This window comes from Saccostrea cucullata, unplaced genomic scaffold, assembly GCF_032062105.1.
Source record: "Saccostrea cucullata isolate Sc308-1 unplaced genomic scaffold, CSIRO_AGI_Scuc_v1 ctg5962, whole genome shotgun sequence".
Lineage (NCBI taxonomy): Eukaryota > Metazoa > Mollusca > Bivalvia > Ostreida > Ostreidae > Saccostrea > Saccostrea cuccullata.
This window is the reverse complement of record NW_026937905.1, coordinates 21098-38703: the sequence shown is the minus strand read 5'-3', so window position 1 is coordinate 38703 and position 17606 is coordinate 21098.

Genomic DNA, 17606 nt, shown 5'->3' with positions numbered 1-17606 from the left:
TACTGTCCCTGCCCTCTACTATTTGGAATGAAGAACACTTGTCTTTTTTAAAAAGCAGAATTTTGTTTGAATCATCAGTCTCCGACATCACTGCATGTAGATTGTCCGGTCCTTTGAATGAAACCATATAAACCAAGTTCCAGTGTCGCAGTTCATATAGGTGTTGGTACGAAAAAGATCTCTCACTTTTCAAAGGCTTTAGTGCTGAGTACAGGTTAAAATATGCAGCCCTTCACCGGAACGTGTTGGCGTCTTCATATGAATGAATTAGATCTAGATTCTTATGTGCGATGATGAAGCAACAAACTGTGGACTGTTCATTATCATAGCACTCCATTTCTATAAAAGTACAATGAAGACAAGATTTATTTATTGATGATTGATCACCTTAGTATTATTATTACAGTGTTTTTTTGTTTTTTTTTAATCTCCAACAATTTTAATTTGGGAAAAATACAAATAATTATTAATAGCATATATAATTATATAGACTTCCTATTGATTAAAGTTTGTGTATTTAATTGAATTGAGATCTTATTTGCAAGGGTATAAATGGATTCAAGTACATTTAAAAAATAAATTCTACATACAGGACATACTAGCTGCAGATCTGTAGCTCTCCAAAAAAAAATATATTGATAGACCGGAGAGATACAGTGCCACCCATTGAAAAAACTGTATATTTATTGCGCACAAAAAAGTGTGCCTGGTTCTCAATTTATTTCTCCATGTTTTTAAAACTGTAATCTCAACATATTACTAACCATGTGTTCCTAACATAGTCTTTCGCTGTTTCCACAACCAAACATTCCTCATAATTGTTGTTAATAGTCCTCCTGATCCTGATATTGTAGTCATCGAACATTTCGTTTATTTAAACTGCCATTTTGGTTTCAAAGATAATTCGGTCCAATATGCTTCGTTCAGATGTCAACTACAAGAGTACTTGATTGAGGATAAAGGAATTTTTTTAAATCTTTCCTTTTTTGCAACTGAGGTAAGAATTTGGAAGAATTAATCAAGAACAGAGCACACTTTTTGTGTGTAATAAATATACAGTTTTTTCAATGGGTGGCACTGTAGCTCTCCAGTCTATCAATATATTTTTTTCGGAGAGCTACAGATCTGCAGCTAAGGACATACAAACTACTTTGTATACACTATTTTCCACTATGAAGATGCTATTCATCAAACAAGGAAAAGAATATGTAGTGAAAAAGTTTTTAAATAAATGAATGCATATTTTCAAGCACAGATCCTCTCTCCTAAATATCATAATTATTTTAGCTATTTCGAAATGATTTTCTGTACATACACAAATTCATTTTTCTGCACAAGTTTTTATAAAGTTTAAGAACTTTCGCATTAAAAAAATATTTACACCAGATTCATTAACATAAAATCAACTGTTGCATTGGATTAATTATTACGTTTTGTTCATTACACCTCAGTCTATGATTAATTGCTTTCAGATAATCTCGTCAAAGGCACTGCGACTTTTATTTCTGACTTTCGTAAATTTAGAGGAAATTCGGATTTAAAAACTTGGTAGCATGTGTATGCCCATAAAACCCAATGGAATTTTGTAGTAATAAGTCATACTCACAATATCATACTTTTATTATATTGTTTAACTGATTTTTCATGTGCAAGCCTAACTACTTACCCCTTTATCACCGATCTCAATATCAGCAATCCGTGGCGTGGCCTCACCAGTAGACTCCATAGCGTTTTGTGATCAGCTGATTCAGATTTGAAAATATCACGAGGTTATTGCTATTGAATTAATTTAATAATAATCTTAGGATTATATTGGCCAATTTGTCTGCAAGAAATACATTCTTTTTATTTATTTCCGACTGAAATAGGAATGTTTATTTGCGTTTTCGTTTTGTGAAAATCAAATCTGTAGTTTTAGTAAACCAGGATAATCCTGATTTTAAGTAGGTCAATGCTGGTTTTAAAATAGGTCAATGCTAGTTCTATCCTTTACTTGCTGATGCTGATCCAAGTAATGCTGTTTTTTTAAATGCTGATGCTGATGCTAGCTCTATCCTGATCCTACTTATGCTGATCCTGATGCTGGTTTATGTAACAAAATTAGTTCCCTGCACTGTATACTGTTGATTTTTCGATGCTGTTGAATGGATAAATGAATGAATAGACAAATAAATTTTTGTAGTGGAGGAGCGGCTCCTTTTTCGTAAAATTTATTTCAATTAACTTTGAATAAATCGCATGGGCCTCAAACTTACCAAACCAATACAATAGAATGACAGAAAGGAGATAGATATCATAGTAAGAAGTAAGATGCTTTATTCATCATTTTGCTGTTTCAATGTAGATATTATACAGAGTATAGGGCCAAATCATAACTAAAAGGTATGTCACTTAAGGCGACTCTAGATTTTCAATTATCAACTTCCTTATTTATAGAGTAATATTCAACTATCAACTCCTTATTGTGTTTATGTCTACAGAGGTATTCCATAAACAAGAGCTTCCTCTGAGTTTGACCAATTTTCAAAGCAAGGCTAACTGACAAATTTGTTTGAAGGATTTCAAAAAATTCGGTGAATGTCAGTTGATTCTATATAATGACCTTGTTCACAAGTACAACCTGCCATTGGGTCTTATATTGTCAAACTTGCCTCATATTAAATGTATTGTCTATTAACTTATAAGGTGTAACCGGTCAACAGATGATTTTTACTCCACCAAGCAACCTGATTCACGCTTCCTAAGGTCAGTGTTTTATGTCTTTTACATATATTTGTATGATTTTCATTTTTTCGTTCACTGTGCTCTTTATTTATCTTTTTAGTCTCTCTCTCTCTCTCTCTCTCTCTCTCTCTCTCTCTCTCTCTCATAAACATAAAATAAATGTAAATTGATTTCCTTCCTTGTTTTGCGAAGCCAAGTGGTAGATCCACCCTGGGGGGAGTATTGAAAATTGTTTTAATGCTGTTAAAGCTAACATATAAAAATAAAAAAAAATTAGGTAGGCGTCTTGGTAATTGAATCATCCTGTTTAAACTATATGTATTTTGAATATACGTGAAACCTTTCAGCATGCAAACAACATTAAAAGAAAGAGGAAAATTCATTGTGTTCTGCACAGGAATGACTTGATCCTTAAATATGATTTTACTAGAACCCCCCCTTCAACAAAGGCATGTTCACAATGACATTTGGAAAGATAGAATAAGTTCATCTGTGTACATTAAGCAATAATTTGATTGTTTTCAGTATACTTTAGAAGCCTTGACAAGAGGATTAAGGAGCAAAGCAACAAAGTCACACTATTATGGCTAAAATATAATCAAATATAAACCAAAAAAGTATAACAGATGGAATCATGTCAAATTTTCAAGAACTAGGAACATGCACTTGCGCTTCGCTGTGATTGGTTGAAACAAAAAATCTCAGTAACTTCACTGTTTTGACAAAATACTTAAATTGTTAAACTTAGGTATATGCTATAAAGTTCTACAAAATTCCGTACGCAGAAATTCTTGAATACAGCTGCAGGCAGGTGTTCTGTTCTTTGATTGGCTTAATTTTTGAAAACCATAACTTTTAAATTCTGATTGATTGATTTATTGTATTCTGTTTAACGTCCCCCTCCAGAATATTTCACTGATATGGAGACGTCACCATTGCCGGTGAAGGGCTGCAAATTTAGGCCTATGCTCGGCACTTACGGCCTTTGAGCAGGGAGGGATCTTTATCGTGCCACACCTGCTGTGACACGGGGTCTCGGTTTATACGGTCTCATCCGAAGGACCGCCCCATTTAGTCGCGTTTTACGACAAGCAAGAGGTACTGATGACCTATTCTAACCCGGATCCCCACGGGGGTTTAACTTTTGAAGAAAACATGATACGATCGAGAAAAATACATACTAGTTTCAAGAACAGATTTCGTCTAAAAGCTTTACCATTTAAGATACAAAATTAAACATTGAACCAATATACAGCTTTCAGTGTGTACAATGTTATTTCTGAGTACGTACTGTCTTTGTATTTACTTTTCCAGATTTTTACAGAGATAAACCTACCATATAAAAGATATAGAACAATGAAAAAGGAAGTAACACATATTTTAATGTTTGTATGAAAAAAAGAAGTAAAAATCCTTCTTTAAGAAAATGTTCTTACAAGAAGCACGATTTTGTGTTTAGAATCATCTTGGAGACATAAACAAGAACTGATTTTAAAATGCTACATTTATAAAGAAGGAAGTTGAAGATATTAAATTAAGATTATCAAGTTAAGAATATTTTTGGAGGTTGATTTTCATTTGCTTCTTCTTCTGATAAAATATCCAGATATGAAACAAATTTCGGAGACTGTCTGACATCTATAGTACATATACCTAAATATTAAGTAGAAAGGCGTAGAATGAAACTTATCCTCGTAAATGACATATCTTATTTAAATGCTGGACACTTGATTATTAATACACAGTCTTCATGTCAGGTTTGGCTTAACTTTGTGGATGCCTTTTACCCCCAGGCATATGATTCTCTGATATTTCCTATGTTATATATTGTATGCGTGGTTCACAGATATTTATATCTATTGTAGAATTTTTTAGATCGATCACTTCGCCTTTTTCGTGTTCAGTAATTTGTAAATAAATGAAGCAAGCAAACAAACAACCAAAAAAAATAGATACGGTTTACAACACAACACTACTTCAAACAAATATTGTAAGTATACATGTAAAAACATTCGAACAAAACAATTCAATTTTTAAAAAAGAAAAGAGGATTTTACAAAATTTATCTGATTTTCTTTCCTGAAAACATACTTTCTCGAATTTGGAGATTGTTCCCGGAAATGAGTTTCCCTGTGTTGATTTTTAAATTTGTGAAATACAGATTTCTTAATGATAGTCAAGTAAACCTTGGAGGCTTGATGCACTGAATATCCTCCCTGATATGATAGAAATTTACAAGCATAATTGATATTAGCTCCATTATTTTAGTATTTTTGATGAAAGTGATAGGGGCGATATGTATACTTTTTTTCTGAATTATATATCAATATGGAGAAATATTCACATATATTCTAAGATATAAATGCTACTTGATCAAATGTATATATAAAAACGTACTGACAAAGACAATATAATGTACAAAATTTATATTAATTGCACAAATTGGAATAGAATATCAAGAACAAAATTGTAAATAAAAATTAAAAAAAACTTAATTGTCTGTAAATTTATTAGTACAATTCAAAACACTTAAAGCATTCAAATGATTATGAATCACAAGTATGTAAATAAGTAAATAAACATATAAACGCATGAACAAAACAACTTTTCAACACACACACACACACACCCTCCCCAATTATAAACATTGGAGATTTTCGTGAGAAATACCTTCTTTTTAGTTGATTTTAATTTCAATATGTACAGTTTTTGCTACCACATTTATGATAATCAGGACAAACAAAGAAGCTCACCACATTTAGATAGGAAATCTTCTATATAAGTGTTATGTTATTGAAAAAAGTTTAAATTCACGAACACTGATGAATCTCCAAAATTGTACAAACAATAGAAGTGCTCTTTAATTAAGAACAGTTGAACACTGATCAAAATTCTACAAACAAAACAAATCTGTGAAGAGGGCATAAAAGCGGACCTCTTGGAATTACAGAGGTGGGATCAGGTGTTTAAACAATTTAAGTATATAAAAAAAAATCTGAAATTTGGATTGGAAGTGGCGACCAAAGTATGACCTAGTGATAGTTGATATTTCCTAACAAAGACCCTAAATCCTCGATAGAATTAAAGATATTCTCACTTTTATTTATACACACAGATTAGTTTAGAATCGGTTCGCGGCGAGAAATATTGACGAAGCTCTCGCAAAACTCGGACAAATTCCTCGGACGCGAACAAAAGGTGATTTGCAGTAAGTTGTTATGTTTAAAAGCCTCATGCAGGTGCTGGCGGGGTATTACTACATAAAGAAAAAAAGTTGACGATGGAAAACTTCGTTTGACCCTAATCCTCTATTTATCAGTAATACATATAAATATGAAACACATTTGATGGACTCTGTGGTATTTTTCAGGTTTACAAGTGTATATCGAATCAAAATATGAATGAAGATAGCTATTGTAGAAACGACAAACGCTTTCAAGAAAAATAACGAGCTTGCTAGTGGAGAAAACCAAATTATCTTCACATATTTTCTTCCTTGTCAAAAACGACCGATATTAAAAATTTGAATTTCCAACGGAAATATCCTATTAAACTAAGTGTGTAGTTGTGATTGATTTTTATGGTATGGATGTATATTGTTGCAAAGTAGAGCTTGGTTATATTTCCTTCCGTCTTTAAGTGTGTTGTTTACAGAGAACACTGAAGAGGTCTATTTTAAAATTTTTAGCAGTAAAAATGACTCTTTATTTAATTCATGAATTTAAAGTGCATTGCTTTCTTTGTAAGCAATTTAAAATTCTGAAGAATAAACCTTGCATACATTTACTGAACACTGTACTTAAAACCAATTTCAAAGACAGGAAGATAATACAGTGTCTGATATCTTATACATATACCACAATATGGGATTTATTTGTTTCAGCGGGGGAGGGGGGTGTAAATTAACTAAGTTGAATATGTAAGATAAATATGGATGGAATTCAAACAAGCAAAACATTAATACTTGTACATAGCTGTGTTGTTTGCTAAAGATATAAACGTTCGTCTACCGTTCCTTATAAGACTTTGAGTACTCTTTATCTCCACATATTTCATTTATGTCTATTTCGACAAATAATTACATCATCTGATATAATTTTGCATTTTAAAATGTATATATTTTTAAACGGTTGTATGTGTAGTGAAGATTGAGCTCGAACTACATGAAGTCTTGAATCTCAAGATTTTTTCTCATTGAGAAGACTTTTCATATTCGGTATAGGGTTAAAAAAAATCATTGTGCATCGTATGTTATGTGGTATGAGAAAAAAAAAATATGTGGATAAACGGTATCACATTTGTTGCCATTGCAGTTATACCTACATAAAAGGATGCTATGTTACAAATTGAAATATGATTGCGCCTATGAAAAAAGGGCCTTAAGGCATTTTTGCTATAACAGAGAAATAACGTCATAAAGATGTGACGTTGCAGACTGACGGTGAATATTTCTAACCATGTGTATCCACGTTTGACGCATCCAGAGTTTTTATTGCTGTTTCCAACAAGCGGAATTTATTTTCATTTATAAATTGATTTATTCAATATCTGAATCTCCCAATCAACTGATTTTAATAGATATTATAAATGAAAACATTAACAAACATATATCTATTATACGTCCCTAATACCAATAGTTTTCATACATGTATAGAACATATGTAGAATTAATTAATTGCTGTCATCTTCGCTAACGAAGATGAGAAGCTGTCGACTAGGTGCTTTTCTGTAGGATAATCAGCCTGTATACTCTAGATAAATAAATTTTATTTACATATTTATACTAGATTTAGGATGCATGTTAGACAGGGTTTATTGTTAAAATATTGCAAATAAAGATTGTTTTCCTTTTTGAGATCCGCTCCACCACTCCCAAAATACATCGCGATCGCGTCGATCACATGTAAACATTGATCCATCTGTGCATACTGCTTAAACTGTAGTGAAATTGCTTGTACTAATGTTGAATCTAAACATACATCTTCTGCATTTTTATTTTTTACAAATTAAGCAAAAATGTGTAAGAACGACAGTAAAGATATTTGTATTTTCTATAAATAAAAAATAGGAGAGATAACACTCTGATGTCAACAATCGATGTTACAGGGGTACCAGAGAGGGACTGTCATTCCCATGAATTAGAATTTTCTCCCATATTATAAAAGAAATCTTTTATGATCAAATAAAACACTTTTAATTGTCAGTATACTTATGATTTTAAACAAAAAATATTATTGAACTTTGGGAACAAGGTCCCGTTAATGTAGAAAAGGAAAAACAAAAAAAAAATAAAAACTAGTATTAATGAACTAACGTTTTTTTTTTTTTTTTTTTTTTTTTTGGCATGAAATAATTAAGTAATGAACTAAAAAAAAATAATATACATTTATAGTATCTACCGAATCATGATTAAATAAATTAATCTTTAAAAATGTTGTTTTGTCATAATAATTTTCTTATTGCGAAAACATCCAAATGAAAGAAAAATGTTCTAAATGTTCTAACTTAAATAGAGCTGGTCAAGTAAATCTGATTAGAGAGAGTGAGGGCATGAGAGAGAGAGAGAGAGAGAGAGGATGAAGGGTATAGATAAAAATATTAATATTGAATCTATTTATCTTATATTGAGAAATGTGAAAGTCTATTGAAAAAGAGTTTTCAAAACAAACAAAATAATAAAATACTGTAAAATGAAAGAAAAAAATCTTTTTTTGTTATCTAAACTACATGTATGGCTATTTATTTTCAAGATTCCAAATTTAATATACATGTTATTCTTTGGTACTTACGTGTTGGGTTTTTTTTTATACAGAGTTCAAATGTTTTAAGCACTATCTGCAAATTAACCCCTGAAACCATGAAGAACTTAAAAGTGTTGGAAATGAAAACATCTAGTAAACGCCTAATGAAAATCGTGCGCCGAAAAAATCAGGACCCGGTCGTCCAGATAGCGTCATTTTTCAGTTTCATTTAGGACGCCGTGAAAAGAAAATGTGTGTTGGATAACTTCAAATATTTTAAGCCACCTCCACCCCTCCTCCTTTTCCTGTTTGTTAGGTTCTCCAGTTTTATCTATCTTCTTTTCTTGGTTTTTATGTGTTATAAGTCGTTTTTGGTGGTTTCAGATCACATGCAGAACGTTTGATATATTATGTAATCAATTACGCCATATATTATGTAATCACAGTTTACATATTTATCATATTCCCAATTCGGTTTCATTCTGTTGTAAATTTTCGATACAGATAATATGTTGTTTATCAATAATGTTATGGATTTCAAGTCAAGATCAAATATTACATAATTAATTACAAGTATGTTCTTTAATTAAAGTCACATCAGTGGCAAAGTGCAACATACCTAAATGTTTTGTTGTTTTATGAAAATGGAGAGTGAATGCAGTTTCTTGAAATACTGCGATAGTACAATAACTGTGAGTTGGAATTACAACAGTACACGAAAATGTTAATGAACGAGAAGTTCCAGAAATTAGTTATTATGTCAAAATAAATTGGCATTGGCAATTGTACATAAAAGTTTGTCTTTCACAAAAGCTCGATCAGCCTTGAATGTCTTTTAACAGATCTAGATCAATTGTCATGCTAAAACCTTAACAATCACGGAACTTAAAATCTCATTGCAGTTATCAGTGTGGAATAATATATTGTTTAACCTGCCATCAAATTATGAATAAATATCATTATATTGACGCGGTTAATATAAGTAATATTCTTAATCACAAAAGGGTCCAGTCTTGTATTCCACCATATTTCAAGTTAAAGACTACGCCTTGTATTTCCTACAAATATACATCGACCATTGCTTCCAAACTTTTCAATTACAAAAACACTTTACATGGCCTGGATATCGAGTATCTGAAACATAATCCTCCATCGTGTTCATCTTCTTTGCCCTATAACTATAGTCCTGCTGGACACATTATTACAGGTGAGGTGAATATAGTTAATACTAAGGACCTTAGATCACTTATTTTAAAAGGTACTAAATATAAGGAACCCCAATCCTTCAACTGGCGTCGAAATTTCATAAATATTATGGATTTTGTTGAAGATTACGCCAGATGATGGACCAGATATGAAAAGGAAGATGTTGACACTTTGTCAGAATGGATTAAATGTTTCGGATCCATGTTAAAGTCTCGTATTAAAAGATTGAGGGGCAATATGAAAACCATCTATCCTTTTGTATTCAATAATCCAGAAGTGAAAAACAGAATTAGATAAATTGCATGATCAGTACGTACTGGTCCCTGCCGACAAAGCAGGTAACAACATTGTCTTCGTTTGTAAGGCTCATTATATAAATTGCATTCTAGAAGAACTTGGATTTAATTCTACAAGTGGTAATCCTACTTATAAATATACTTCTCTTTCTAAGGAAGAAATTCTTCAAAATCACCTGTCAGTTTTGAATACTTTTAATATTCCACAGAGCCAAAATGAATTTGAACTACCTTATATATATTGGATTCCGAAACTTCATAAGAATCCTTACAAACAAAGATACATTTCAGGTTCCAGTAAATGTTCAACCAAGCCTCTTTCGTTACTTCTCACTAAAATATTGACAGTAGTGAAGGAAAAACTTCAAGAATACTGTACAACTATATATTCAAGAAGTGGTGTAAATCAGATGTGGATACTTAAAAATTCTAAAGAACTTTTGGACAATTTGAAATCACAAGACTTTACAAAAATCAACAGCATAAAAACTTACGACTTTTCAACTTTATACACAACAATTCCCCACGACAAATTAAAATCCAGGCTTTTTGATATCATTGACAGCTGCTTCTTCAACAAAAATGGAACTCGTAAGTTTACTTACCTCGTCATTGGTCATTTGAAAAATTATTTTGTTAAAACAGATTCTGATTGCACACATAAGTACTCTGAAGTTGACATCAAGAAGATGCTTGAGTTTCTGATTGACAATATCTATGTGGTTTTTGGAGACCAGGTATTCCAACAATCTATTGGAATTCCCATGGGTACAAATTGCGCTCCGTTATTAGCAGACTTATTTTTATATTCATATGAAGCAGAATTTATGCAAAATCTTTTGCGTGAAAAGAAGAAAACACTTGCTGTGGCCTTCAACTCGACATTTAGATATATCGACGACGTATTGTCAATTAATAATGATAATTTCCATTCCTACGTCGACACGATATATCCTGGTGAGCTTGAGATTAAAGATACCACGGAGTCCGACACTTCTGCTTCATACTTGGATATTTTACTTGAAAAAGACACTAATGGTAATCTAACAACCAAGCTATATGATAAACGTGATGACTTTAACTTTTCTATCGTCAGCTTCCCTTACTTATGCAGCAATATACCTTCATCACCTGCATACGGAGTATTTATATCTCAGTTGATTCGATACGCAAGAGCATGCTCTACGTATGAACAATTTCTTAAACGAGGTAAATTATTGACAAGCAAGTTGATGAAACAAGAATATCAACAGTCTTGTTTAAAGTCATCATTTCGTAAATTCTATGGTCGATACAATGACCTTGTCAGCAAATACAATTTATCATTGAATGAAATGCTGACTGACATTTTTCATACCAATTGTTAGTCCATTATTTATACACTGAATTGACCACGGATTTTTTCCGTTATTTCCTGATTATGACAACAAGCACACGGCGGGTGTGACCGGTCGGCAGGGGATGCTCACTCCTCCATGGCACCTGATCCCACCTCTGATGTTTCGGAGGTCCGTGTTTGCTCTGCTCTTATTTTGTATATTATTTGTTTAATGGACGTTGAGATTGAATACTGTTCGTTATTTCCATATCCTTCCATATATGTATAAGCACATATTATGATTTTGTTTCTTTTGATTGACAAAAAAAAATCCTTTTAAGTTCAGGGTCGGGTTTAAGTTCTTCATGAAAATGCTGACGTAAATAAAATCCAGTGCGGAAAATACATGACATAAAACCGCAACAACATTCTTGCATTTTGTTTTATTTTGGCCGCAGTGAAGGGGATGAGGGTATCCTTTTATATTTTCGTAACATGTAAGCTTTACAAGGCTTAGCATATCAATTAAAGCTTCTGGCACGGGGACAGAATGGAATTCATTCTCTGTAAAATTCACTTCATTAAATAGAATTTGAAATTAAACAAATCATTAAAATGAAGGGGATTTTTTTTAATTAAGTCATACATAAAATAATATAATGAATTTTCTAAGATGCTTACATCACTACAAAAATCTGACATTTCAAAACTCAGACAGTCCTACTAGATATTTGTTTTTAAATTACTGAGAAAAAATGACGAACAAATTTTGTTCGAAATTCTTTTTAAAAAAGTATGTAAATGGTTTCTTTAATTTAATTCTATTGGCATGCTTCTAAAACCATCCAATTAAAAAAAATCACCAGATTTTGTTAATCTAGGTTGTCATTATATACATGATAAAGAAGACTGAATTCATAGCAACTCAGTTTCAGGCTCGTAGTGCTCATGATCGGCATTATGCAGTATTATTTCAAACCTACATAAAAAAGTGAATTTACAAGTTATAGGGTTAATGGTACTGGGTATAAGAGAAAAACCCTGCTTGTGCACCTAGAACTTGGGAAGTAAAAAAAATATTAAATTTAACTCGTGTTCACAAGCATTGTAAGTTTCTGCCATTTAGATTGTTACCCCCCCCCAACCCAACACACAAATAATCCTACCAATATTAATCCTGGGTCTAACTATTGTGTAAATGTGTGCGGATTATAATTCATTCATTTGCTTAAAAAAATTCCATAATCTTTTTGATTGGTAAATATTTAAGAAATATTTACTGCTAGACTGAAAAATATTTCGTGTATCCTTTACAGTGTCATTTTTGACCCTATGCAGACAGACAACCTTAAAGATGCAGTGAATAAACCGAATTTCCTTTGTATTTACTGTCTATTGTTAATCGTTATACCATGATATCATACTTCACAGTTTTTCTGTCTTTATAAAATTTAGAAAAAAGAATGATCAAATAAATTTTCACTTCGCAGTAGCATTTAGGTAGCGTTCCATATATAACTTTTAAAGATTAATTTTCACATGTACGATAAATTGAGATATATCGTTTTATGCTGAATTCAGGCAAAAAAATTACATATTGAACTATCGAGAGCAATGTTAAAATTAAAACATTTTCTTATGAATTCTGCAGGCTTATAAAATAACTTGCATGGATTACTAGTAAATATTTTGTTTGAGAAAATAATTGTTTAAAAAAGCTGAATGGATGTCGCCCGCTGTTCAGGTCTCCTCCTGGTGTCGGAGAAAAGTGAAATGTAAAACAAGCACTCAATCATGATTCTTTAAACCAATGATGAATCCATAATGTATATATATAACTATTGAATAATTATTAATAATTAAAAGAGACATGTACAATCAATTAAAAGTGATATGCATGGGTAAATATAAAATGTTATACAACTATTAATTACCGTAGTGAAATTGCAGAAGAAAATCATTTTACCCTCACTCGAAAACGTTTGACGTTGTTGAAAAACATGACGTTATTATGAACCTGTTAAAGTATCTTGGATAAAAATGAAGAAAAAACCTACTTAGAGTAGACGTAGGACCATAAAAATTCATATTTGACAACTTCTACCCTTACTCTATCAAAATCCGTGAAAAACTCAAAATGTATAAAAATTGCCATAAGGGCCCTTTTCCCATGGGCGCAATCATATGAAAACGACACAAAGTATTATGAAATTAAATAAATAAAATTAAGTCTCCAAGCTGAAAAAGGGACGGACCACGGTTTACTCCACGTCTGTCTCTCTGTATGTCTCTTCGTTTGTGCAACTTGAATTTCCAGACATTTTTTTTTACAAGCTTGCAGAGAATGAGGTAATTTTGGCATGCTAGCGTTCTAAATACAAATTATATGTTTTTTAAAGAAATCTGTGGAGAGGGCATAAACGCAGACCCTTTGGAATTGCAGAGGTGGAATCAGGTGCTTAAAAGGAGTAAACATCCACTGTTCAGTCAGAGGAAGCTTCTTGTTATCAATTTAAGCATTAAAAAATCTGAAAATTGGAATGAAACTAGACGAATAAATTATGACCCAAGGAAAGTTTATATTTTCAAAAAGCACAACATAGTGACGATGGAATCTAAGATGTTCTGACTTTAAACGAGGTTGTTGAATTGCCTTTAGCATTAAATTATTTGTTAGCAGCCTTTTCTGGTTTGCGGTGTCGGTAGGAGAAGTTCAATCGTTTAAGACACCTTATCCCACCTCTGATGTTTTATAGGTCCGTGTTTTGACACTTATCCTTTATCCTTTATTAAGTAACACATATAAATATTACATAGATGTGATGGACTCTGTGGTATTTCATGTTCACGGATCAATCTAATTAAAATTAGATGTTAGATCCGCTCGCATACTCTCCACACTAACATCTAACAACATCCCATTGAGGGTCACGTCAGAGGTCAAATTCGGAACTGCTCTAGACTTATTCGCTTCAACAATGTTTGATTATTTTGCAGGCAACCATTCGATTGGTTGATAGAATTTGACCTCTGACGTGACCCTCAATGGGATGTTGTTAGATGTTAGTATAGAGAGTATGCGAGCGGATCTAACATCTAATTTTAATTAGATTGGTTCACGGATATATATCAAATCAACATATGGATCAAAATAGCTAGGAAAAACGATGAAGGCTTTTGGGTAGAATCATTTGATTGCTTGTAGAGAATACCAAATAATTTTGATATTTTTTCTTCCTTGTCGATACAATCGACATTAAAAATTTGATTTTCCAACGGAAATATTTTATAATTCTAAACATGTAGTGTGACCAAATTTTATTGTATGAGTGTATAGTGTTACGAAGTAGAGCTTAGTTATATTTCCTTCCGTATTTAAGAATGTTGTTTACACAGAACACTAAAGTGTTCAATTTTGGCAATTCAAAATGACCCTTTATTTCAACTTTGTCTCATAAATGCATTACTTTTAATATTAGCGAACAATTCAACATTAAACGAAAAAATTATTTACATGTAGCCTTACATACATTTATTGAACACTTTATTTAAAAGCATTTTCAGAGATGGAAGGATATAACAGTGTCTGATATCGTATACATGCGTCATAATGTAGGTTTTACTTATATGTTGGGGTTTCGGGTAAAATGTGTGGGAAATGAAGCGTATTTACTGTTTTAATGCAACTTTTTTCACTTAATTATCAAAAGTAAACAAAATTAAGTAACTATAAGTATAAGTATGTAATTACAATTTGATATAATTAATTTTTTGAGCTATTTTGCAATTGATAGGTAGGTTGACGTCGTTGCAGTTTGTTTTTGACGTTATGGAAATCTGTAGCTCGTAAAGAAAGGGGTAATAAAAATATTATTAAAGAGAAAATAATAAACATACGCACTTCAAATTTATAACATAAAAATTTGAGAATATGTCCAATATTTTTAATATGTTTTCCTGTGAATCCATTGTGTACGTCATATATTGTAATACTCTATAAAAATAGTAAAATTTGCTAATTTTTGGCATTTTGAGATGCCCCCTCTGGTTACAAGACGGAAGAATTTTGTGTTTCTTACATATATTGTATAATACAGTATCACTTATCAAATAATATAATTTGAACAAAATGCCTATTGTAGTATTTGTATAATTTACTTTAAAGTGCTAAAAATTAGCATTTTCCTATATAATCCTATAGTAAATGTACCTGTATTTTGAGACGGTCCCTCAAATATACCTGGACGGTAGATTTCCCCCAAACTTTGCATGTACACTCAAGTAAATGTAAATTATATATGGTATAAAAATGAAGATTGTCGCTATCGTAGTTTTCACACAACAAAACTATAGTAGGCCCCCTTAAAATAATCACTTGTGCATAGGAGTATCGTTTGCCAACGATGTAAACGTTTGTCTCCGGTTTCTTATTAGACTTTGAGCTCGAGTGTTGTTTGTTATCTCCACATATTTTATTTATGTGTATTTCACTAATAAAGTTACATCATCTGGGTTAGTCTTGCATTTCAAAATGTATTTATTTTGAGATTGTGTCAATTATTTATATAGAGGAAAATAAAACAAATATAATTTTATACACGTTTATTTGATATTGGCGTTTGTTGGTCGTGGCATATTTAAAAGCAGCAGGGGGTCGCCAAGCGTAAAAGGGCGATCCCAAATAACAACAAGCAGCAGCAGCAGCAAACAACATGAAAGCATAATATCACATGTACATATAATAAGCATAATAATGGCCGTTCCGGGTATACCGCGAACGGTAATTAACCTTACAATAAAATTTTATGTACATGTATTTTAAATAAACTTAACAAGTTTATATGTATGTGGTAGTTATCGTTCCGGGTTATCAAACCGCGAACGTTACATAAGATATTTTAGCAAGCAGAGCACTGTGCATGAAATTTGTTGAAAGCAGTACACATCTTGCACAGCAACTGAGTTTGTTTCAAGTAAGCAAAGCAGACCAATTCATGAATTTGTTGAAAGCAGCACACATTTTCACAGTAAATGAGTTTGTTTTAAGCAGCAGTAGTACAATGAATTATAGCATCAGTTGAATGGCTCGGCGCAAACTGAATCTTGGGACGACAAGGGGAATAACCCAATCGTAATTCTATAGAATGTCATCAAGGACTCTTCAAGCGAGGCTAAACACGCAATCGAAATTACATCATACAAGGTCAGGCCCATGGAATACCACGACGAAAATCTTCCAAGTGAATTCAATACTCAAGTCAAACCTGAAATGATAGAGAAAACCCCAACAGCAGACAAAAACTTCTAAAAATTGTTTAGTGTAAAGATGCAGATTCTACCATTACTCTTCAATATGGGGCGGGATGGGATGGGATTTTAGAAACAATCGTGATTGAAAGCATATTTTTTTTTAAATTTCTGTCTGCTACAAAATTCGTGTACCTTTCGTTTTTCGATCAAGGGCAAAGAGGGAGAATTTGAGATATCCCGATCCCGATCTAATTTATTCGAGGCGGAGCTAACCCAACTCAAATAGCAGCAACAAAGTTTTCCTCATAAAATAAGTGCATCTATTCTTTAAATTAATAGATGCTATTATTTATATAGAGGAAAATTAAAACAAACATGATTTTATACACGTTTATTTGATATTGGCGTTTGTTGGTCGTGGCATATTTAAAAGCAGCAGGGGGTCGCCAAGCGTAAAAGGGCGATCCCAAATAACAACAAGCAGCAGCAGCAGCAAACAACATGAAAGCATAATATCACATGTACATATAATAAGTAAAAATAATGGCCGTTCCGGGTATACCGCGAACGGTAATTAACCTTACAATAAAATTTTATGTACATGTATTTTAAATAAACTTTACAAGTTTATATGTATGTGGTAGTTATCGTTCCGGGTTATCAAACCGCGAATGTTACATAAGATATTTTAGCAAGCAAAGCACTGTGCATGAAATTTGTTGAAAGCAGTACACATCTTGCACTGAGTTTGTTTCAAGTAAGCAAAGCAGACCAATTCATGAATTTGTTGAAAGCAGCACACATTTTCACAGTAAATGAGTTTGTTTTAAGCAACAGCAGCACAATGAATTATAGCATCAGTTGAATGGCTCGGCGCAAACGCCACATGACCGAAACCTTTGGAATCCATAGGTTTCGGTCACCCCATAAAATGGGGAAGCCGCATTCAACTGACCCACGACCAACCGCCCTAATTTTAACCTATTTACTGGGGAAACTGTAATAATCCCCTTGAAAATAACTCGAGACCCCCCATCCCTCCTAAATTTAATACTTCTGTACATGTATAAC